Source organism: Triplophysa dalaica, chromosome 9 (assembly GCF_015846415.1).
Source record: "Triplophysa dalaica isolate WHDGS20190420 chromosome 9, ASM1584641v1, whole genome shotgun sequence".
Lineage (NCBI taxonomy): Eukaryota > Metazoa > Chordata > Actinopteri > Cypriniformes > Nemacheilidae > Triplophysa > Triplophysa dalaica.
The window spans coordinates 20,828,231-20,853,793 of NC_079550.1; the positions used below are offsets into that span (position 1 = coordinate 20,828,231).

The window sequence follows — 25,563 nt, forward strand, 5'->3', positions numbered from 1 at the left end:
AAACCGTTTAATCAACAGATCATGTTATATTATATATTTTTGGTTTAATTACAATAATATATATTTTTCAATACTATGCGGGTTTGTGTGATGGGCTCAGGTTGTCGTCCGGTAGGCAGCGCTATGCTCGCGCCCGCAGGAGTCGCACTTCCCCCAGCCGTGCGCGCGCTTACCGGGTCCCACGCCGAGCTTGTGTGCGTGTGTATGAGAGCGTGTGTGCGAACACTGGAGCACATTGCTGTTGCGGGAGACTCGGAGAGACGGTCGGACTACCGATGCGCGGTCGGACACGAACTTCTCATGGATACGCCAAAGTAACGCGCGCGCGTCTCGCTCTCCTGAACGGATTTATTACGCACGAGGATAGGTACGGAGAAATCCTTTATATTCGTTGTGATCTTTGATGAACTCATTGTATTTAGGAGTGAAAGTTGGATGGGTGGCTGGTTGGTGGGGACAGGTTGCATTGAGGGGAAGCAGGTTATACCGCAGTAATGGAATGCATAGCATTTAATGCATTGGGGTTTAGACCCATGTGTGCTGCATCTTATGTGTAAATGATGATATAGCTTTGAATGTTTAATTTAACATGCAGTGCATAACGGAAACCACAGACACGGTAGCAGCCTGACTTTAATTGTCACCCAAGGGGTGCGAGATCATACGGGTTGCGCGCATTGAAGCTGGAGACGTGCAACTGGGAGAGAAAGTTGTTGTAGGTGTGTGAGATGTTTATGCATGCGTGGTGCAATGAGAAGGTTTATTATGGTGAGAAGCTCGCACGGTCCCAAGCATCCACGGAAGGGCAGTAGAATTACAGGCTGCCCCCGGTCTGTGTGTGCGTTCGTGCTCGCGCGCGTGCGTTTATGAAAGTCTATGAATTCTCTAGGGTCCCAGTGCATCTTTTAATTAAAACCCATGGAGCACACACACTACACACCGCGAAGCCCCCACGCGTGGAAGGTTCACGGTGTGTAGTCTGTCTCTTTCTCTGAGTGTGTGTGTGTGCTTCAAGTATTAATGTGCTGAATTCACTTTTTCTTTCCATCCTCATAAGATTGGCTTCACACTGCTCTGCGCTCGGATGATGTTGCCGTGCTTCGCACATCAATTGGATACACACTCTCTCTGAACTGCGACACTGGCAGCGTTAGGCGAATACAAAGTGATATGGGGTCAACTAGCCACGAGCACACACACACACACACACACACACACACACACAAATGCATGCACACATATACACAGGTGCATTTGCGCCGACTCGCATTGACACACGTATGAACGCACAGTCTCGAAAGTGCATGTTGGGTTGATACGTAATGAAATCCATTGCGTTATTGCGACTGTAAAATGCAAATCTGTCTAAATAAGAATTGTAAAGGATGCGTTTACGCTGCATGATGGATGATTTTACTCATTGGCATCATTAGATCAGTTTTAATATGCTTTTGTGCTGTTTTGCGCCTCAGGTTGTGTTTCTGCCGGCTTGGATATGTGGGGGTGAGCTGGGGGGTTTGAAGATATGTATGAAGAAATGTGTGATCCACTTTTGAGAAGCTGTAGAAATGAAGCAAATTAAAAATAAGAAGATCATGGTACACAGTTGATATTTACGGATTTATTTAAAAAAAAAAATAGTATTTGACAAAAGAGATGAAAACAAGCTGCTGGTCGGTTGTGATAGCTCACCTAAATATCAATGGCTTTCAACTCTTTATGATTTTCTTCCATTAATCACAGAGTTTTGTTTCCATTTATATGTTGCTCTTGGTCGTTTTTATTTGTTCGTCCAGATTAACTTTCATCGCACGGCTTTGAAAATATCCTTTAGTGATCCCGGCCGCCAGGTCGATATCAGTCTACCTCTAGTTAATGTGACTCAGCTGTATATTTGTTTTTGTCTTAATGCATTTTTTTTGCGATGGTTATTGGATAGAGCAGCAAAGTGATGCCTTCAAGCTCTCCTAATGCACGAACGATAAAACGCCAACCTACACAGGAAAACACATCTTAGGAAAGGTTAGACAAAATGCATTCAGGAAATGTGTGTGTGAGAGAGAGAAAGTGATGGGGGGTGGGTGTGTCTCTGAAAGGGTAGAGTAACACACACACACTTTTGTCTGTGTTCCAAACAGCTGTCTGCTTAGTTACATGATATGTTTTTTGGAAAGCACTTTTTTCACAGGTCCACCTGTTCAGTGTCATTTGTCCTTTATGAATTCATCTGTGTGTGTGTGTGTGTGTGTGCGTGGGGGTGGAATGACCTCCACGTCGCTGATCAATGCCGATGGTCCTCCATAGAAACGGAGGGATGTGGCCCTGCGTGGGGCGACCCTCCCCCATCTGTTCCCATCGCAGCCCTGCGTCTGTGTGCGCGAGTGGAATCTCAGCATCTGTCTTAGCCAAATGCCAGGGCTCAGTGGACGCCTCACTTAAAATCTGCACCCCTCTCCGCGTGGGTTTGCGTGTGAGCGTTTCTGAGAGAGAGAGTGTGTGTGTGTGTGGGGGGGGGGGGTGGAGTCCTGATGTGCTGTTGTTGCGTCTCCCAGTGTTTGTGCCATTGTTTGTGTGCGTCTGTGTGTGTGCGAGTGCTTTTGTTCTCAGTCTGTGCTGGAATGTTCTTCATTGCTGTGTCAACTGTAGGGACCCCCTCAGATCCTCTCGTGCACCCCGCGGCCCCTCTCCACAAAGTTTTCTCTTGTTTTTCGCACTAATTTGTTTTGTCTTCTTCTGTTTTACTTTGTCATGACTCGCTTTATGTCATTTTCGAGGGAACGGCGAAAGAAAGCGCGATTAGGAGACGGAGGGGGACTTTCTTTCTTACTGTGTGAGGTCGGGCCCCATTGGCAGGGTAGGAGCCACACATGTAAACAAATGTCAAATACCAGACACGGAGTGTCTGTGACTCCAAACTTTGCTGTCTTCCTAGACGACACTCTTGGGCATCGTAGGGATGATGTATTGTATTGTAAGGACCTTGTTTAGTATTGTATATTTAGTGTATATACAGTATCATGGTATGGAAAGTTTTAAATACTTTTCAAAAGTATATACCAAAATTTGGTATTTACATAGTACTCAAAAATACAGTTTTATAACCCGTGGTACCATGCCCAAACAAACACAGTACTGCCATAGTATGAAAACATGATATTTACATAAAACCTTAACCCAAATGCTGTATTATCACCGTTGGATTATATCCCCAAAACTGTGGAATTGCCATAAACATGGACGTAAAAACTTAATTTACTCAACTCTTATGTTTATTATATAGAGAAAATAATGCTAAAATCATGGTGTAAATAAATGTGTCGTATGCATCCCATGGTTTTTAAACACATCCCTTAAAGCTGCAGTATGTAACCTTTGTATTGGACCACAAGAGGGCGCATTTCCAACAATAACAAAGGCGAAGCTTGATGACGCTATGAAGCAGGTGACGATGGGAGTTGTCGTTTTAAATGCGTTTTCGCCATAGCGATGTATCTAAATTGGATAAACGAATCATGATCACGGATGAGGTAATTTATTTGTTTTTGTATTACCTGTATATCTGATCGTATTATTTTATGTCATCATAATTAATGAACTGCAAGGAACGTGAAATGTTATGCTATATTATCCCGTTACAACTTACAGCTATTTGTTAAATGATTTGTTGGGTTAATGTTGTGCAGTGTTACGTGTTTATGGTTAATGCCGTGTTGTTTAACGTGCTCAAACCAATCGTTCTAAAATAAATAATTGATTTGCTTACCTGTCTATCAATACACTCGCGAGAGCAGAGTCTCTGTCAAGTCCAAGATTCTCGCGCAGCTCTCTCCATCTCGAAAACGCCTGGCCGATATTTATCCTGGTTTTATTCCTCCGTTTGTCACACAGTCAGCGTGTATCCAAATATGGACGCTTCCGTTTTACTGGCACTTCAATGCTCGCCAAAGAGTAATCGTGATCCATAACAACCACTTCCGCATTTGACCATGTGATATTCTGGTCTACACCGGAACAAAGTATAGAGCGGACATTGCGTCACTGAGAGGCGACATTTCTTTTCCGGGACGGCCAGTTATTTAAAATTGGAATTTCTCTGAAATAAAAAATCTTTAGAGACTTTTGAAATATTGTAAGTACACAACTGGAGGAAATATATCACACTGTGCAAGTTATTTTCTGAAATTTTATTACAAAATTATTACATACTGGAGCTTTAAACAGTTAAAACACTCTTGTTTGAACAAACGTCACGTCTTTTACTTGTGTCTTTGTCGTTTGCTCTCCGTTTCACCGTGATCACAGCAGCTAATTAACATTGTTATAATTATTCTGGTAATAAAGCTTCAAGTCAAGAACAATTGCTCAAGGGAGCGTCACTCTAATGAGCGCCGCTGCTGCAAAACGAATGCGTTTCAGCGGGTTTGCAGCGTGTGCGGTTTGCTTTCACATTTACATATATGCATTTGGCATACACTTTTACCAATGCGACAAACAGTATTCTATATGTTTTATCTATATTTGTGTATCCTGGGATTCGAACCCATGACATGTGTTGGTAATGCAGTGCTCAACCAATTGAGCTGCAGGAACACTTTAAGGGAAATCGTGGAAGAGAAAGAGAGTCTTTTAGAGAGAGTCAAAATGAGTACATTGAGTTAGAGCTATCAGAGAAACAGAGATCAATCAGAGAGCGAGAGCGAGAGAGAGGAGAGAGAGAGAGAGAGAGAGAGGTCCAGTATGGTCAACTGGTGGTTGAAATCTGAGCATGTGATTTTAGGCTAAGAATACATTTTTTAAATGCACAAAAACACAATGTATCTGCGGGTGTGTGTGTTTGTGAATAGAATGATCTGTGTGTGTGGGCTGGTGAATGATGTGTTTCGAGCACATGTCGATTTGGTGAAGCTGGTATCTGTCTCGCCGGCCAGTCTGATGTGTATTGATCTAACATGCCACCCCCAGTGCCAACCACACACACACAAACACACATCGACTCGCAGTCTGAAGCTCTTTTTCCAGACAAACTCTTATAGCGTGCTGTCAATCAATAGACACTTGATCACTTACACGGGTCAGTCTTGGCTGAGCTCATTTCATTGGAATATCCTTATGAAGGAAGAGGAAATGTCTTCTTTTATCTGGCTTTGTTTGGAGGTATTTTCAAATGATGTCATCGGCTGACGACTTGTGTGATCCAACGCAAAATGATGAATGTTCTCTTATGTGTAATGCTTTGGATAAAAGCATCTGCTAAATGGATAAATGGAAGTGTAGCACAAGTATTGTATGTATTTTTTGTTTTGTTTTGGTGTCTGTGACTTTTGTTGCAGTAGGCAAAAAGTCAGGACGATTAAGTCATATTTTTCTTGCTTATTTACTTTATCACATAAAATTGCTTTAAGATGAGCTGACAGAACAGTTGTACGGTGTTGATTTGGGGTTCATCTGCATCAACTAGGCCTTATTAAGCTAATAGAAGACTACGGCAGGTCCTCATTTACTGTAGATAACAAACTAAACATGAATGTGTGTGTGTAGTCAGACTGGTTGGGTTGGTTTTTATGAGCTTTAGTTTGTACTGGAGTGATTTATTAGCCTACAGTAGTACAGTAACGGGAACAAATGAACTGAAAGACAGGAAATATGTAAGGAAGATAGGCTATATAATGATAGGAAACAGTTAAAACGAAGCTTTCTTTTATAAGGGACATTCCAGCAACTTTCTTTGCTATTATTAGTAACTGGACGCGTATATATACAGAACCGGATGGTGGGTTACAATTAAAAATATATACAATGATTTAATTTGTCCACAAATTTAATTTACGTTCCATATACACATCTAACGACAACCGGCAAAGTCGTACTTTGAAAGCACTTATGGAAGCTAGAAATCATGTGCTCGCGCTGGGCCAGGGTCAGTCCACAGGTAGTGCGCATGCGCAAAAAAAAATTGCCAACTGCCAACTGTGTGTGTTGAACAGGTAAGTGTCTCATTTTATTTAATCATGGCTATAAAATGCGGTTAGTGTGAGATTGCCATAAAGTTGTTGTAAATCAGTATTCGTTGGGGTTATAAAAGATTGGTAAGATAAAATACAGGTGCAGATGTAACCTTGTCTTAAGGCCTGTTTATACACGAGCCTGGCTCCGCTTCGCGAGCCTCCGCTGTCCGCGTTCGCAACTCCCCAAACGGACGAGACGTTTACACTTGATGAGTTCGCCGTTGAGATATTCTTTGAAACGACAGGGGGCGCACAAACGAAATCGTTCTGTAAATCCGCAGGAAATAGAAGAGAAGTAGGAATTTTACCGGAATTACGTCAGATCATTCAAGATGGCGTCTCGCGAGCACCTGTTGTTGCTACTATCAAAAAAAAGGGCGGAACAGGTGATGGAATGTTCGCCCACTGCATGCCACAAAACGTGGAGATGTAGAATACATCGCTCTTGTGAAGCAGACGGAACCGATTACACAACATTAGTAGAAGAAAACAGTACTTGAACAGAGTAGTGTGTCCGAATCGACAGAATTCATAAAAGAGTAGGCGAGAAATTCCCTGATGGCTTGCTGGTTTACGCTCAGATTTAGAAGTACTTAGAGACGGATACTTGATACTAAAAAGCTCTGAATGTGCTGTGCTTGAAGAAAATTGAAAGTTGTGTTTCATGTTACGTTGTTAATGCAACCTGTCTCTGATAACTTAAGTTGTTGCGCTTGTCATTACATCACATGGCAAATCTTTGGCTCACACTCCAGTAGGTGGCAGGTATGTACCTCAAAGGTAAGTTGCCAGCCACCCGCCATTGAAAACGAACAGAATTACGTCACATGATCCCGTCAATATGGTGTACGACAGCCAATCGCATTCATACTACACCCATTCAGGCAAAACAGTACGTACCCATTTAGCCCTCGCTAAGTAGGTACTTACTGAAATTGAGTACCTACTCATGGAGTATGCCATTTCGGATTCAGCCGTCGTGTGGGTTACAGAGCCAGAGGCGCGTCAATGAAACTGTATTTTCACAGCAACAGCGGTTCATGGAGGCTCTCCATAGTTAGTAGTAACGAATAGAGCTGCGACTATTATAAAATTAAGAAATAAAAAATTTAAAGAGACATTTTGAACTTCCGTTCTAGCAACTCTCTCCCGCAATGGCTCTGGTTAATATAGATCTGATTGCATGCTTCATAAAATTATAGTTAATGTGTATTTCATATACTCTATATATCTCACATTCATGTATTACATTTTAACGCACACCTGTTGAGCTTTTAGACTGAATAGGAAAACAGCGTGACGATTGAAAGATAATTTGGAAACTGTATTAAAGTAACCTTTGAAATCTGAGACATGACGGTGCCAGGTCTGACAGAATATTAATTTCTTTAATGTTTGTTAAAAGAATAAATCTGTCTTTTCGCTCGAGAAATCTTGACACTCGTTAAGTTTTCATATGCTATTCTTGTTCACTTAAAGAAGCCAAATGAAAAAAAACTTTGTGAACCATTGAGAGGAAATGATTGCTTATACTTGTCAATGAATCCATTCATGAGTTGCCAGGTCTTCCGAGAAACCGCCAGATCATTGTCGATTTAATTTTGAGTGCATTTTAATTTGTATTTTAATTTTCGAACTAATTTGATGCTGTTGAATGGCTGTTGCGAGTGTTGTTGATTACAAGACATGGACCACATATTACACACAATTTCCTGTGTGATGAGTTTAGATATGATGAGTTTAAGTAATAATTTAGTTAATGTGGTTTTGGTGCAAGTTTGCTGTATATTTGGCGTGATGTTAAGGGAGTAGGATGTTGTGTTGACCTCATTGTGTTGAGTATAGCTAGACAGTACACATATATAACTTCCTACGCCCATGGCTATTGATTCACATGTGCACAATATATACGGTATGCCTACACACAGACATAAGTGCACAAATGCACATATGCAGTCAGGGTTTGTAATGTTAGAATATCAGTCTCTAGTGTGTGTATGTCCGTCATATTTAACTTTCCTGGACTCACTGACTTCTTATCCATGAAGACACAACAGGGATATAACTTCCCACACATACGGCTACAGATGCACATATACAGAATACATATGCCCACACATGCTCAGAGAGTTTTCAGATATTATTATGACGTCGGTCTCAAGTGTGTGTGTTCTGTGTCTATTATGCTTATATTTTCATGACTCTCTCTCTCACACACACACACACACGTAGACCTGTCATTCTCTGCTCTCTCTCTTTTTTCTTTCTTTCTTTCTTTCTGTGTGGGCTTGTCTGTCTTTGATGAATCACTTATTGAGGGACAGTAGAGGGTTCGAGTAGGCAGTGGTAGTTGATCTCAGAGCGGGGACATAAGCAGTCCCGGAAGGTTCGAGCTGTGAAGACTGTAGCACCGGCTCTGATAGCGGTAATTACCCGTACAGTATATTCCCACGGCATGAGGACAACACACACCGTGTACAAACTCACAGCGATGTACCCTCGCTCCTGGAGCGCTGAGAGGGGGATTGTTTGAAAAGCAAATAACGCAACACACACACACCTGCTCCATTATCGGGACAAAGGAACCCACAAGGTTATTGTTCTGCACGCACAGAGAGCAGTAGCGAGCTAGGTTGTGTTCTGTTAAAGAGACGTTACACCCCAAGCAGGACATTAAAGGGATGGTACACCCAAGATGTAACCTGTTATAATCTACATTAGGGCTGGGCGATTCTGAAATCCATTCTTTTTCTACGGCTCTTTGATCAGTAGGAAGTACCGCTCGGTCTTAAATCACTATGAGATTAAGTCGTTTATAACGTGTATTTTAAAAAGCAACACTCGTCAAAAATCATCACTATAAATGTACTTTATTATCATCAAAATACCTTAAAAGGTTTGAAGAACAGCGATAGCATATGACCATTGGCATTTCCTGGAACTAATTGTTCTTCTTCTGTTTCCCATATTCGAGTTTCTGCGCAAGAGCGACCTCTGGCTTTCAGATGTGGGGGCATTTAACCGTAATTCATTGAGAAACTGAGAGCATAAGAATTGAACGATTTATCGCCCAGCCCTAATCTATATATCACAATGTATAAATATCCAAAATCTCGTTTTTATAGTGTGCAACACCAAATATGTAGATGGCGGTAGATAATGTGAGAAGGAAACTTTTCACAATCCATCACAATTCAGAATTTTTTCTTTGGCAAACGACTCGTACGTTTCAAATGTCATTTTTGCTTGGACTATCCCCTTAACCCATTCAACCTGTGCATTTTTTGGGCGTGCCTTTGTATGTCTCCACATGTTTGTGTGTGTGTGCAAAAGCTTTTTGAAAAGGCCAAAGGATTTAAGCCCCATTCAAAGGAGTCTGATTTCTAGCACAGGATGTTTTTGAGTGTTTGTAGACAAGAGGCCAAAAGAAAGCAGAAAAATGGGAAATGAAACCCTAACTGAGCTTTCAGTGCTTGATGATGTCAGCAGGTGTTTTGAGGGTCTGTCTGTAGGATTTTGTCCTCGGCAATCTCAGGAGAGGTTCAGGCAGGTCTGATTCACTTTAATGGAGCACCTGTCAATCTCTTTCTTTTCAACAGCGCGTCGCGAGAGCGCAGACCAAACAGATTAGCAGAAACCAATTAGAACGTCAGTACACCAGTTTTTAAAGCTTCTTCGCGTTGGTGGAGAGACCTTTAGTATATTAGAGAATACGGCGAGGGGCAAGTCCAGCGCATTTTATGTCTTTATATGAGCCGTTGGGTTGACCCCTGCGTTCATTTATGTAACTGACAAAACTCATTTCCATAACCCTGCATTTACTTCTCTGCAGGGATTATTTGTGTTTCAAGTTAAATATTTTGTCAGAGAGCTAAATTTAGAGGGGGATCTTTTTATCAAGAGTGGCTTTCAGCTCCGCCCGTCACTTCTCGAGGATCTTAGAGCCCCGCGGATGACAGAAGCTGCGCTAGACCCACAGCGGTGTTACGAGATGGAAAGCAGATGGTTTGAGAGTCCGCCTGGGGGTCTGATGTAGCGCGAGAGAGAGGGAAAGTGAAAGGGCGGCACTTGTTGCCTGAAGCCACTGTTTTGAAACATGGCCACAGAACGCAGAATCGCTGTGATGTCTACTCAAGGGTTCAGGTTTTAGCTCCACACGTTTGCTCTGGATAATCTGCTGTCCTTTCATAGATTACGGCCTGGGGTAATAACATCACGGACTGTAGTGTAGGCTTGGAATGTAAACATGCGGACAACACGGTCCTGAGCGTTGCCAAATGGACACTTGCCACACTTGGACTGGAAAGGTGTCGACCAGATTTTGCTCTGTTGGGTGGTGTTGTTTATGGTTGAAATATCTGTGAATACTTGACAGGAATATGTTGGATGCTCGCAAAAAACTAATTTGGCTCTAAATTGTTTTGAAACTTTGCAGCTTTGTATAGCACTGAGATGAAACTACTTCTTGTTTTCCTCACTTTTGTTATCACTTTGGATAAAAGTGCCAGCTGAATGCCTTAATGTAAATAGCCAAGCCACCATTCAACAAAATGCAATAATATAAGATTTTTTTATTTACACTTATTATTGAAGGTTTGTCAATATTATCTCTGTAAAAATTCATTTGAATCAATATTTCAGAGGTAGAGATATGTTTTATAAAATAATTTATTATTCGGTTGTTTTATTGCTCTCGTCCGGTTTTTGGTACAGTATAAATCAAAAAGTGAAGAGAACATATTTAATTTATTGACTGTTTCATCTGTAAAAGCTTTTCTGTTAAAGTGTTCACACAAAATATTTTATTCTGTCATCATTTGCTCACCTTCGTCTCATTTTGGTCATACCACCAACTCCTCTGTACACGTTCCTTACGGAAATTAACCGTGATTCAGTAACCATTTCTATACAGTAGTATTTTTGAAATTTGTACTACAAATTAACCATAGTTTTACCAGATTTACTACCTTTAGCCTTGGTGTTTGTTTGGTGTAAATCTGTGTAATTACAAATGGTAGTCAATGCATGCTTCTTACACCTTTACCATAATAAAACATGGTTAACTTTTCTACGGGATCAAAATAGATGTTTATGTTCTGCACACGTAACCATGGAAACATCTGATGTCATGTAGCTCACATAACTTTTATGTTTTTTTAAACTACCTGATATCCTTTTATTCAACCCGCGGAAGGGCTTAGACATCTATTACATGATAATATTTGATGTTTACTTGATGTGCTGAACTACGTTTTCTTAGGATACTCAACGTACATTATTATTATAACACTTTCCGTCGTGTGTGAGACGTGACCACAAAAGAGGCAAATTGTGTATTTGTTTTGTTTTTTGGCTCATCTGTCGTATCATAGCAGAGAAGAAAAAATAAATGTGATTTCAAGTGAATTGAGTTCTTCCCCAAGTGTAACTGATATGAAATTAGAAGCAGAACGGAGAAATATGAGACAGTCCATTTCTTATAATAACTCTGGCTTCGCACTAATAGCGTCGTAAGTTTGCCATTGAAATTCGCCATGCCCCGCGTGCTGGAAGCTAATGCCGCCGTGATGGCATCTCCATTTAACAAATAACACCTCTCGCCATGTTAAAACGTGCAAATTATTGAATTTGCTCAAATTAGTCTTGAAAGGCCATTAAGGAAATAAATATGTATGCAGAGACTGCTGCTGGAGTTCATAAATTGCAGTTGTCCTGCACTGTTGGCTTGCTCGACACATACACACACACAATATGTCGTCCATCACTTGTTGATGTGGTCCTAGGAGACGCCTTGCAGCACATGCCCTATATTTATGGCCGAATCTGGAAAAAAAACGTTGCTGTCTGCCAAACAGAGAGAGAGAGAGAGAATATATAGGGACTGAAAAAGGATTGCTGGTATGGAACAAATATAAGTTTGTACAGTACAGAGAAAGAGGGAGAGAGCAGAGAAAAATAGAATTTTAAAGAAGAACAAGCATCTTCTTTTTAATAACTCTCTTAGGTGGTGGTGCTGATGCGAGCAGTGAGTCACTGTGATCTCTGAGCGAGAGGCAGACAGGATGGAGGGTTTATTTTCGCTGGTGTGACATGCGTGGGTGGCCACGAGAAGAGCAGCTCTCTGCAGGTCCACACGAGACGTCGGTCATGATGCCACATGTATCGCCACGGCGACCGCCAGCATCACACCTACATGACATGGGAGTCACGACACTTGAAATTATGAACAAAACGGGGATTCAACAAGCAGGGAGGGAAGGTCTCTGCGATTCTGAATTTGAAAAAGCAGAGTTGACATTCTTGCAGAGACATGTTTACAAACTTATAACTAGATATGGATGTGCTGAAAATGTTTAGTTTTTTAACACAAATAAATCCAGGTGCTTTACATGCTGGAATTTCATCCATCCATTATTTCTTAAATGCGTTGTGTGTTTGATATAGAGTTGCTTTAGGTGTCTGATTGATACATAACTCTGGTTGATATTTGAGTTGGGACTTTTTGTGCCGGAAGAGGGCAAATCCAGTTCTGTACCCTCCTCAAATGGCATTTTTCTAAGCACTTCTCCGGTTTCCATTGTCTTGCCCAGCACTTCTCTCGGGAGAAGCACGTGTCTTTTTTCAGCAAGGCATGGCAAGCGTCCAGCCCGTCTCTTTTTCACTTTCATATATTCCACGAATTTCCCCAGAAGGTACAGTGAACAAGTATTAATGTCACACTCAGAGGCTCTGAGATTCATCTGCACTTTTAAAGTAGAAGCGTGGCCAGTCGCATGGGTACGAATATGTAATGACATCTTTTTTTCCAAAATACCCCCGATAAAGCAATCACATGCACGACTGCGCGCGATATGAAAGAACAAAAGGCTCGTTCAATTAAACGTGCAGGTTTACAACAGGCCGCCGACCATGCGAATTGCGTTAAATGATCCCTGTAGATCACCGGAGCCCTGGACGCCGAGACGTGGAAAAGCCTTAAACATTTTTCTTTTATAATTCCCCGCCTTCACCTTTAGAGTTGATTTAAGAAGCTTCCCGAGGTGAAACGTTCCCCGAAGACCTCAAAGTCACTTACCTCCAAACCATGAAAAGACGTAAAGTGACCATCTCCCTACGACTCAACAGATTTCAAGCGTTTTAATGCTGATGCGGTTTTATATCAGCATGCTTTTTGCATTTTCACATGCCTTGCTGTTTGCCACAGGGGAAAATCTTTCTCAGAACAGTGTCCTCACGGCAACTTTCCCCCCATTAGACCGTGTGGTGTTCAGGGTTTTCTGTACGGCCGCCACCATCAATACAGCAGCAGAATCCTAATGTGACGTTTGCTCGGGTTTCCTTGCCTACAGTCGACTGATAAGCTGAGACGCTTAAAGGTCAAACTTATTAGCAACTCCGTAGCATTTCCCTAAAGAGTTGCTGAATTATGGTTTAAGCCTGCCGTTTATCACCCGCCGCTAATACGGCATGCGTTTTAATTGTCACAAGGTTGGAGTCTGTCCATTTTCAGACGGACTCTTGCTTGCGGTGTTGTGATGGCATGAAAATCTCTGGTCAGCGTGGTTATCCTCTTTTGTTTTTAACGGAATGACATGTATTCATTTTAGCTTTTGCAAACGTGTACCATGGTGTCATGCTTTCGGCCATTCTTAAAGTAAAATCATTTAAACGTAAACGGTGACGGGAAGTCTATGTCTTGGTGGTGGGCGGCTAAAATCAGATGGGTCACAATGGGCATTGTAACTGTTGTTTTTTGTTGGAAGCATGTTATTGTAAGAAGATGAAAAGCTATGCTAATAAAAAATGTTTGAAGGTTAACATATGTAAAACGTTTATATCTCAAGGGCTGATGCTTATCATGACTCAATGTTCAGTAAAAAGATGGAAAAGACATTTTCACTTCTGGGAATATTTTCTTTATAATTTGTCTTTATGAGTTGTTCATCAAGGACTAAAACATAAATAATTTGGACTCGATAATGCGACGTGTTTCCTTATATTCTGTGTGATGTGGACTTGGGCGGGGATGTGGGATGTAATATCTTTAAAATCTTTATTGGAAGAAAAAATATAAAAATCTTGAGGTAAAGATAGAAACACTTCCATAAGTGTACTTAAAGTTCTCTTTTTTCACACGTTACATTTGTCCTTGATATACAATTTTTTTTAGTCTTTTGTACGTCTTTTCAAGCTAGCACAGTTAAGAACATTTAGTTCTGTTGTAAACTTAAGTTTATCTCTTTATCTCGACTACAGCTGCACTTACACTAAATTTCTCCTCCGATACCGACAGCCGATTATCTATAGTTATATCCGCCGATACTAACTGTGAAGATTAAATAATGTTTCTTAACTTTCTGAATGTTATTAAATGGGAAGAGAGCCGATAGCGCGAACAATTGCTTTTATCGATTATTGGACAATAGTTGCATCTTTACTGAATAACTTTTTTTGAATAAGTAAAACATTTGTGGGTGTAAATAGATCACTTTCAATACAATAAGCGTATTGTAGTGCACTTTTTTCACTTGTGTATATGTACTTTACATGTATTACTCAACTACTGTTGAACCGTAATACTTTTACTTGGATTCGTTTTCTTGGTGGTCTGGGATCAAAATTTATATTTCAGCACACAGGTGTTATCTTGTGATAGCGTATTGACATTCTTGCACCAAGAATCAATATTTTAGATTATTTTAAAATGTGAACATTTTTTTGAAAATGATTGTATAAAGGTCAAACTATCTGGAGCCCAAACTCCACATTTATATATAAGCTGAGATATAGTGTCAAAGAGCACTGACATACAAAGTTAATATTGGGGTTGTACTCTTTACACCTCCGGTGATATAATATCTGCAGAGAGAGAGAGAGAGAGAGAGAGAGAGAGAGAGTGATGCTGTGATGCTGTGATGGAAGATCAAGAGAATCGATTAAAGTGTGCAAGTCAATCACTGTCAGAAGAGATTCTTGCATAAAAATTCTTTCACTTTGTGCAACCTCTCTCACTTTTCTCTCTCTCTCTCTCTCTCTCTCTCTCTCTCTCTCTCAATCTCTCACACTCTCTCTCTCTCTCTCTCTCTCTCTCAATCTCTCACACTCTCTCTCTCTCTCTCTCTCTCTCTCTCAATCTCTCACACTCTCTCTCTCTCTCTCTCTCTCTCTCTCAATAAAGGTAATTGAATCATTTAGGTTGACTGAGTGGTTTCAGGTGGTATTTGATTATTCAATCTTTTGCTCTTTTTTCCATATTGTTTTAGCCCATATCTCTCTCCTTCCTCTCTCTACGTGCTCGCTGATGTTTGAAACACTTTAAACGTCTTCTGTGGAATCCGGGGTGTCATGGGACATGTAGCCTATAATTTTATCCAGCGAGGGCTTTCTGCAGACGGGCTGTAATTGAGTTTGTGTGGGTAAGATTCATATTTAAATAATCTGATAATTGAGAGTTGACTCGACTTGCCCTTGTTGATTGCGACTTTGTGATACACCGTCACGATTTCATACCATCTGTTAGTCTCTCTCTCGCTCGCTCTCTCTCTGCAGTACACATTATTTAGCGTCTTTATAAACTGTTTTTCTTTAGTATATGTTTTTAAGCAATCTAATAATTTAGGTCAAACAAGGAGCACTCCGTTCTTAAACTTTGAAGTTTTAGCGTCTTTGCTGGCGCTCCGTTATTTATTACGCGGAACTGACTTGTGCTGTTGCCAGCGACCTGATTATCATAATCACGACCTCATTAGCATATGTCTTCTCTAAATGGCGTTAGCTGAAAGGTCAGCGGGCATCAAACCCTCGTCCCGCTGTGGACATGTTAGGAGGACTCTCAATCAAACGTGTTAAATCAAAGCTGATCACAGAAGAGAGTTTACAGCGGTGACCTTATCAAGATCACTTTCATCACGGCTGACTGTCTGTTATATAAACCGTCTTTGTGAAGTCACACTAAACTCTCTCAACAGTCCATTGGAAACCGTTGAGTACTGGAGGGCACTTCTATGCTTTAATGGTTTAAAGTGTGATTTTCAGAGCTTGTCAGGTGGTCAGACCGGCTACCAAACCAGTAAAACCAGTTGAGTATGAATAGGAGACCAGCCTTAGAAATCTAATGCAACACAGTAGCAAGTCTATTTTGTTTATTGTCTTTTTTATTTGATTTATTTTGAGTTAGGGAGAAGTCATAAAATGGCAGTGATAAACCACATTATGACTGTTGTTTTTAGTAAAAAAAAAATATTATGAAAATTTGGCCTCTGTAATGAACTTAAATGAACAAAGCTTTAATACTCACAAGGATACATGTCTTTTGAGACCGAACACACTTAAGCGAGTAATTCTTTTATAATCCTAATCCTTTTTCTTTGTTTTCATAAAAAGCTATTAGCTACATGCATCACTGTCACAAACAAATTGTAAATAAAGCACGCTCAAAGTTGAATGGATTTATGTGCCCGATACTCCAAAGCAGCATTAATAAGAGCTGACCGTAAAGATGAAGAGAATCCGCCGGAGATAAAGGATGAAATAATGAATGCAGACAGAGTATGTCAGCAAACAAAAACCAGACGATAAAACCCACATCAATAGAACCGCAGTCAACAATCACCGAGGAAGCTCATTTCACTCTCAACAAGTCTGAAAACAAGAGCGAAACTAAGAGCTCAACTGGAGTCAGACAAAACTCGACTGATCTATTGAACCGAGGTGATCGGACTTGTGTAACGTCATGAGAACAAATTAGATAGATGACATTTTGTATTCAGGTTTTGTCTTTCACAAAACACAACGCAATTAACAATGTGCCATTCATTTTATTTTTGAGGGATGTTTGTGTTTTCCTCTGATCGTGGCTTCGTAAGACGATGGAGTCTGTCAGAATGATGCAGTGATAAAGTTCAGAGAAAGAGGGAAATGTGCTTTAACCTCATTCGCTGATGGAAGAAAGTTTGTCCGTCAGTTGTGGCGGTTAGCCAGACGTCCTCTTCTCCAGAAACATCCTCTCTCTCTTTCTGTGTCTCTCGTCTCAGGCAGCCAACGGCACTGGGAGAATGTGCCTCTTTAATGGGAAATGATGTCAGGTTTTCTCTCTGTGAGTTTGGCACGACCGTTGTGCCCCTCGCTTGGCAGTGCCCGCGGTATGCCAGCCCTGTGAATACCCAGAGGTCACTTACTGGGTGTCATGGCAACCGGATAAAGCACCCGTCTGGCCTAGTCACTTCTCAGGGGTCTGGACAGCCGAGTGGCACCATCTAAATCACACACACAGTCTTGAGTCGTTCTCACACACACACTGGAGTTTATTTGAATCCGCAAGCAGCATTTTTCACACGGTCACAAGTTCGCACAGTCATAAACGGGCAGACGTGCACATGTGCATGCATTCGCTTAAATGTTTGCCATTTTTCATAGCCACCAGCTGTTGTGAATACCAGCGCATGTTGTTTGTGTATGCGCCAGTGTGCTTGATTTCCTGCGAGCTGATAACTGATGTAATGTTATTGCAAAGATCTGACGGGCCAGATTTGCTGACGGGCGCTCGCGGCACATATGCGCACATTTGATGTGTCCATTTAAATCTGGAAAATGGTGTTTTTAAAATGTTTGCAATACATTGCTGAAAGGTTCCTTGTCAGACCTGTAATGACACTCGTCTTTCATATTTGTGTTCAATTTGCTACAGTAATGACACACTTTTGAGTTTTACTTTGCACTTATTATAAATGAACTTTATTTATAGTTTACAGTTTGTCCCATTTAGATTGCGAAACATAAATCTGTGTGTGTGTGTGTGTGTGTGAGTGGGAGAGATTATGGAGATAAAGGTGGGCAGTTGTGGCTGAGATCTTTAGAAAACATGAGGAATTGCCTGGAAATTGGAACAAACAGCCAGGAGCACTTTTCTCTGGCGTGCACACGGCTAATCCGTTCAGCACGGTCACTTTGTGTGTGAGTGTGTGTGTGTTTGAGTGTTCCTGTGTGCATGTGTGTGTACAGCGGTGATAAGAACTGCTGGTCACTCATCACATCCGAGAGCTTTTGCACATGTGTGAGTTTGTCTGGCACAGGGACCGAGAGATTTAACATCACTGCTCTAAAGAACCAAACTGAAATAGAAATGAAGTGATGTGGGTGCGTGTTTGTGGGTGTTGATTTGAATTTCTCTGTAAATTGGAATCAGAAGGGAAATTTTCACAATCAAGTAAACTTGTTGAATAGTTTTTATTCAAATTCGGATATCTGCTCAAAGTATCTAATATACAGTTATGCTGGTATAAAATAAAATGTAAAAATGTTTTTCCTCTAAATTCTCTTGAAATTGAAAACTCTTTTTGAGTTTGACACACGGGGTGGATGCTGATAACTCTCCAGCCGCTCAGGAGCTCTGTTATCGACCGATGCTGATAATCTCAAGAAGATCAAATATAGTTAAATCCACCTGGAGGGTTTAACATCTGTCGGTCAATCAAACTTGACCCTTTTTACTCTTTTAGGAGTACTGCACCTTGCCACTCCATTATATCGAAGGATTTTTTTCTTTTTATTTAAAAGGAAAATACAAACAGATAAGGATTTTCTTTCCTTTATAAGAAAATTAAATGTTGTTTTTAAACCTTGAAGGTGTTCCAGGGTTAAAAAAAAACCTCTCAGGATTATTATTACCCTTTTAAACTGTGCCATTTAATCTCTGTAATTGCACGTCTCGTTGGAATGCTTGATTCTGATTGGGCTGTCGTGACATGTGCAGGTTCGTTATTCCCAAATAATAACCGCTCAAAACTAATAACACACAGTAACCCGGAGCCTGCAAATCAGTTGATCGGTACAGTTTAATATTACAAACAATCAAAAAATATGTCCTTTAATGACATGCTTGACATCAGGGCTGGACTGGCAAGAAAAGGCGCCCCTGGCTTTTTGGCCCACATCGGCCCTCCAGCATTTCTGTCGACAGGGGGGACGTGCGCATGGGGGATGCATGGTTATGTCTGTCAACCGGGAGGGGGGTGGCATGCATACTTGTCTTCTGCATTCGCGTTGCGTGCATTAGCATATATTATACGTCCATCTGAGCAGCCCAAGTGTCCGTTCCGGCCCCATAAATTAGCGCCCCACCGGGAAAACTAGCGGAACGCCAGATGGCCAGTCCACCCCTGTATGACATTATATTTACAAATGATTAAACCAAATTGCCTCTTCATGACAATTGAACATGGTTTTCTTACTTTAAAACCGAAAGTAAACAGCTTTTCCTCATGGTAGGTCTGCATTCGGTAAAATAAGCTAATAAAATATTTAAAATTCACGTAATGTGCAAGCAGCTGCCTGTTATCATGAAATAATGATCACACTGTCGGGGCTTATTTCTGCGATAACAACCAGCTGCCTGTACGTTATCCCTACCTTTTCATTTTTTGTGGACTTTGGCTGTTTCTTGAGCAAAATATGAATTCACCCCAAACTTCATTGTGTCTATCCAAAGGGCTCTTGTATGATGTTGCCTTTGTAGATTAGATTTGTTTTTGTATTCTTTCATCACCGCTTCATTTCCTTTTTCCTCTTCTTCGGTCAAGTATTTAGAAAGAGAACATCGTATTGTCAGGCGTTTTAAAGGGCCACTCTATTTGTTCGTTCTCATTAAAACAGGACACTTGTAAACTTTGTTGTCAATGAGCTTTCATTGAAATTCTGAATTTGAATTTCCAATGCAACTTCAAAAGAAAGCAGCAGTCAGCCTCTAATGAGAAACCCTCATACCGCGAGGAACCGAAGTGCTTTTAGAGGTGCTGACTGTTTATACAAATGAACAACGGGCTAAACGTTGAATACAAAGAAACGCTTGAAGGTCATTACTCCTGCCAGAAGCTGAAGTAAGACCGCTGCCAGCCAGATTTTGTTTGCGTAACTGGCAAGCGTGTTTGTTTGCGCATAAAAGCTGGAAGAGAATATTTTAGAGTTTAGTCATTTACAAACGCAGATTCGAAGGTCACGTTGCATTGCAGTAGTACGCTTAAATGAACAACATGGCCAGTTAAGACGGGTAGCAGGTGTTTACATGACAGGGTCTTTGAGTCATTGACCGGATCAGATGGCGACAAGCCGGTCCTCAGTGTGTGTGTTTGCAAATCATTATTGTATTACTTCTTGCATTATTGAGCATGTTATCGCATATCCGCGATATGCAGCCCTAATATGAATTATGTCTTATTTGTACCAAATGAGTTTGGTGTTAAAGAGTATGGCCATGTTGGTGTGTGTCTTATTTTACTTGAAGATCCCTTACTTTCGAAAGAAAATGCTGAGAAACTCGAGACACATTAAATTGAGACCATAAGTCTTAATTCACACAACATTATTCAATGCTGTCCAGGTTCTGTTTCTTGGATATGCCTGCGTGCAACTACGTCTGGGCAAGAACTCTGTGTGTGATCACTTGGAAGCGTAATAACACACCTGTTCTCAATAAGCCTCACAGTTTGAGGTGTCATTTATGTCTGTACCGCAAACAGCGCGGGACGAGCAACACGCCAGAGTTTTCAGCGGAAAATAGAAGACTGAGCAGTAATAACAGGTATACCTGACTTGGCAAGCATCGCGAACAATTTGCTTTTACCTGTGTGTCACAACCAATCAAATATGAGCACGATTCCAAGCTGTGGGTGCTCGACCTATTACGTGATATAATGTGTGCACGTTAGTCTATTTGCTTGTCTGAATATCGTGATTTGGGTTTAAGCATGCCGTATGTTATATGCAAGGCGTGAGAAATGCCTATTTTCTAAGCACGTGTGTGTTTCAGTCTGATAGCAAAGCCCAGAGAGTGAGGCGGCATTACCCATGATGCTGTGTGGCCATCCACCCCAGGGCATTCTGGTCTTGTTATGCTGGTGCAGGGGTCTTATTGACAAACATCCATCGTGCACACCACACACACATACACATCAGCCTGTTTCTGTCATCCACTCGAACCCGAGACAGTTTGATATCTTGAAATCGATTGCTTTTTCAGCGTTCATTAAAAGCGCATTAGTGCGTATTAGTAACAGATTTCATTTCTCTTGTATTAAATGTAATCGTGCCATTCCATAGCTCAAGGAAATTAGAACTGTTGTTATTGGTTAGTTTGGATAGATGGATACAGTAGATATAGCTAGATAGACAGATACATAGATATCTGTAGGTAGGTAGATAGAATGAAATAATGATAGATAGAGCCATAGGTAGATATAGATTAATACATATGGGTAGATTTATATAGAGACGGTTTCATCTTTACAACATAAAAATATGTCACCGTTACTTTTGAGACCTAATAATAATAGAATAGAGTCCCTGTAGATTAATGCGCCCAAACTGCAGGACCCATTTTACAAATTGTTTATTTAATAAAATGAACATGCAACAAATTTTAACAGAATGTTTATTTAATACATTTGTTATACAACAAAATAATAATATAAATTAATATGAACACAATTTTAATTTAATATAAATAGTTATATTATTAGACACTAGCCAAACACATAACAGAAGTTAACTGGGCGCTAGATAGATATGAATAAAGATTGATAGGCATGTATGATAGATAGATAGATAGATAGATAGATAGATAGATAGATAGATAGATAGATAGATAGATAGATAGATACATGCGTACATGCGTACATGCGTACATGCGCAATAACTGCACTAACTCATCTACTGCACTGTAAATGTATAACTGCATCTACTCATGTATTGCACTATAACTTCAATAACTGCATCTACTCATGTACTGCACTGTACCTTTAATAACCGCACCAACTCATCTACTGCACTGTAACCTCAATAACTAAATTAACTCATCTACTGCACTGTAACTTTAATAGCTAATGTCTGTAATTAATGCACACTCAAGTCACTTGCACTATTGTATAGTCTATATTGTTATCTGTTCATAACCACCTGTACATTAATGTTCACAGTATATAGCCTTTTTGTTTATATTGTTCATAGTACATACCGACTGTCATATTTTCATAGTACATGCCCATTGTATATTATTATCCTAATATTGTATTCTGTATTTATTCACACTGTATATCCTGCACTTGCTAATTGCACTTCTGGTTAGACCTAAACTACATTTCGTTACACTGTACTTGTTTATGTTAATGACAATAAAGTTGAATCTAATACGCACAGATGCATAGATACATAGATACAAAGATACATAGATAGATGCATAGATGCATGCATAGATAGATGGATAGATTGAACCTAAAGTTACATATATGAATCTATATATGTATTTTCCTTGCAAGTAAATGTATTTTTCCCATCATCCGCATTGGCAGGTATAAAAAACATGCTAATTCCGCACCATATGTAGGCTTATGGTGGTGTGCTTGTGTGTGTTTGTATCAATACAGGACAGATGTTGCTTAGACAAATGGACGTGTGTGTGTTGGTTACCCTCTATCCTGCAAAATGGATGGTGTAGGTGTGTTTGTATTGGCTGTGCGTTTAAATATAAGCTCTCGCTGTGCGATGGATCTGCGTAGGTATTGCCAAGTGTGCAGTGGAGAGATTAGCATAGCGCTCGTCTCAGCACACTCCTCGCATCCAAGTGGATAATGGTTCAGGGAAATGCCTTTTGTCGTTTTACTTCGCGGCCTCCGTTTTCTTCTCATCTTTCGAAGCCACGGTGTTAAGCGAGGTCTGTATATGTGTGTGCCAGGTAACCCTCAGTGCCAGCTTTAACTTCCACAATAAACCAAACTTAGGCACAAGTTACATGTACATTGTTTGGTTCCATCTTTGCTAAAAATGAAAGCTTAAACATGTCTGGTTTTTGTCTAACTTTTGTTCACAAGTGTGTTGAAGCCGATTTTAATCTATCGGTCAGGAGTTGTGTCCTGGGCTCGGTGACGAGGGAAGCCCTCTGTGGTTTAGCCTCTCCCATCCATAAAAATGTTTAATAGCGTTATAACCCAAATATCAAACCAAATTTTAGTATGGTTTTGTTTTCAAATGTTGGTTCGGAAAGAAAACCCCTCCACACACTCACAAAATCTCATTCCAGGTTTGGGAGAAGAATAACCAGTGATGGTGCCAGGATTGTAAAGTGTGTGTGGTTGTGTGTGTATTTCTTCTTGCTTTGTGTGTAGATTTGCATTTGTCCAAAATTAATTTTCCAAATTGAATATCTAATGGGCGCAGGACCAAGACTGTTTTGTCTGTCTGCCCACACACACACACACACACACACACACACACAGACTTAAGGACTACCTGGATTTGGCACATATCTTTGGGCAGTTTGGTGCTACAGCTAAGTTTCTCTCCAGATGTCCTCATGTAATTACCACCTCAGAAACAGCTGTGTGTGTATTTGTGTGTCTTTGTGTGTGTGTGTGTGTGTGTGCAGTGATGTGTGTGTGAGTTGGTTTGATTTCTTGCTCGGGTTGAAACAGGAAAATGAATTCCTGGCTCTGCTGTTACGCCAATTCAGCATTGTGAAAAGGGCCTTTCAGAGACTATTTATATGTGCTTTTTGTTGTCTCCTTGCGTGTGAGTCTGTGGGATTTCTCTATAGGCTTTACAGACATGTATGCAATGATCGTTTCCTTAAGACAGCACAGGAGACACGACTTTGCATTGAAAAATACCTTATGCGTGTGTTCCAATATAATATAATAGATATATTAGATATGGCTTTTTATGCATTAATATATTTAAATGTAAAAAAATCCAGTCAGTGACCTTTTGATTTACTTCATTTTCCTCTAACAATGTTTTTAATATAGTGAAGGCATAGTAACCATTCGTATAATCATAGTTTTACTACAAATAACATAATTAAACTGGTTAGTGGGAGTAAACCAATGGTTAGTTTGTGGTTACTATGGTTTAACTTGAGACAAAAAACATAGTGATTGGTTATTGCTCCTTACCAGTAGCCTATAAGAGTATTGTGAGAGATCACATGGTATAGGTTGGAATTCAATTCATCATGTCATTACATTACACAGATAATCATTGTTTGTGATCTTGAAGATTGTAAATGGTTGATGCGAAAAATTTTAGGGAGATTATTGTGTCCCACTGTGTGAGGTGATCCATCTAAAATCCGGTTTTACACAACTTTTTTGTTAAATCTTTTATTATTATTAAGTATGTAGCTTGTCATTTAAATAGTGAGAATATGTAGAACATTTGTGTTTTTGGTAAGGAATTTGTTTAAGAATTTTGTTATGCTCACAAAAGTGGTACAGATATTAGGGTTGTACTGTAACGATTCACTCAGCTCACGATGTGATTCACGATACTGATCTCACGATACGATTCAATCACGATTCACTTTTACCAAATGAGTTGAGACAAATTAGGAATTAACAACTGCCCTTTTATTCTTTCTTAAGAGCTGCACGTTTCTTTGTGAAAGAAAAATAAAATAAATTTTATATAACAAAACTAAATCCAAATCGAATTCTATATCAAATTTAAAATGAATAATTCAAAAATCTCTTCAAGTTTAACAAAATAAGACTTTGTCTGTGATTTTATTGGATTTTTTAAGATTTGAGAAATATCAGCATATCAAAGTTTGCATTAAACACAGCGGCCCTTGCTGTTCAAAACATAAATTGCGATTTAAATAATATCTCAACTGGCTTGAATCATCACATAATATAATTGATTTTCAATCGGCACATGGTGAATCGTTACATCCCTAACAGATATACATCCTATTTATTAAGGCGAAAAAGAAATGGTTGTCGGTCACAACATCAAATAAAAATAAAACATACTCCATTCCAAAGACAAAGTTTCAAGCTTTTATTTTATTTGACAGGGTGCATGTCTGTTTTCAATATAATTGGATGAAGTTTGTTTTAGTGAGATAATAAGTCTTATAACTTTCTAGTTATCGATAAGCATGTGCATCTACTCAGAAAAGCAAGTAAAAACTAATTTTATAAGTAGTTGCTGTCTACACAAACCTGCATCCCGAGTGTATGAAAACACTGTGATCAATGCGTTGTTACGGACCTGTCTGCCGTTTCCTCCTTGGCATCAAACGCATGGCAACATTGATTTCCCATCATGCATTATTCACCGAAATGCAAATCGGCTAAAACCAAAAGAATCGCCCGAAAGCTTTTTTATTAATTAAATATGCAAGAATCTCCAGGCGGAATTACCATGGAAACCGTTGTGACGTAACAGTTCCAGCAGGGTACCGTTACGGCTTCTTCATCATCATGTATTTTTGATGTGTGGAGGTATTGAAATGTCTTTTTTTAGTCATCTCCCGTAGACCCCCCATCCCTGTCGGGCGTTGCCAACGATTGGGCGACTCGGCAGCCTGGGGAATCGATTGATCCATTTTTAATGAGCCGAACTGGGCAAGAGGCCTTCGAAATTCTTCACTACGCCTTGAGGAGGAATAAGTGAGGATCGGACATTCGAACCACGCCGTGTGAATGATTACGTAAATTCATCTGCCACATATAATAACAAACACCCGTGGAATTGAATGGAGCCCGATGCGATCCCAATTTCACCTCAT

The 25,563-nt window shown here is 40.2% G+C and overlaps 1 protein-coding gene across 4 annotated transcripts in view; it reads left to right on the forward strand.

The window, feature by feature from the left end:
• The first annotated feature begins 234 nt into the window (after positions 1-234).
• The window catches only part of fat3a (FAT atypical cadherin 3a), a 111,302-nt gene continuing 85,973 nt past the window's right edge, over positions 235-25,563 (forward strand). For all 4 annotated transcript variants that reach the window (XM_056756492.1, XM_056756494.1, XM_056756493.1 and 1 more), the window contains exon 1: positions 235-367. The gene's annotated coding sequence lies outside the window, so the exon portion shown is untranslated. The remainder of the gene's footprint in view (positions 368-25,563) is intronic.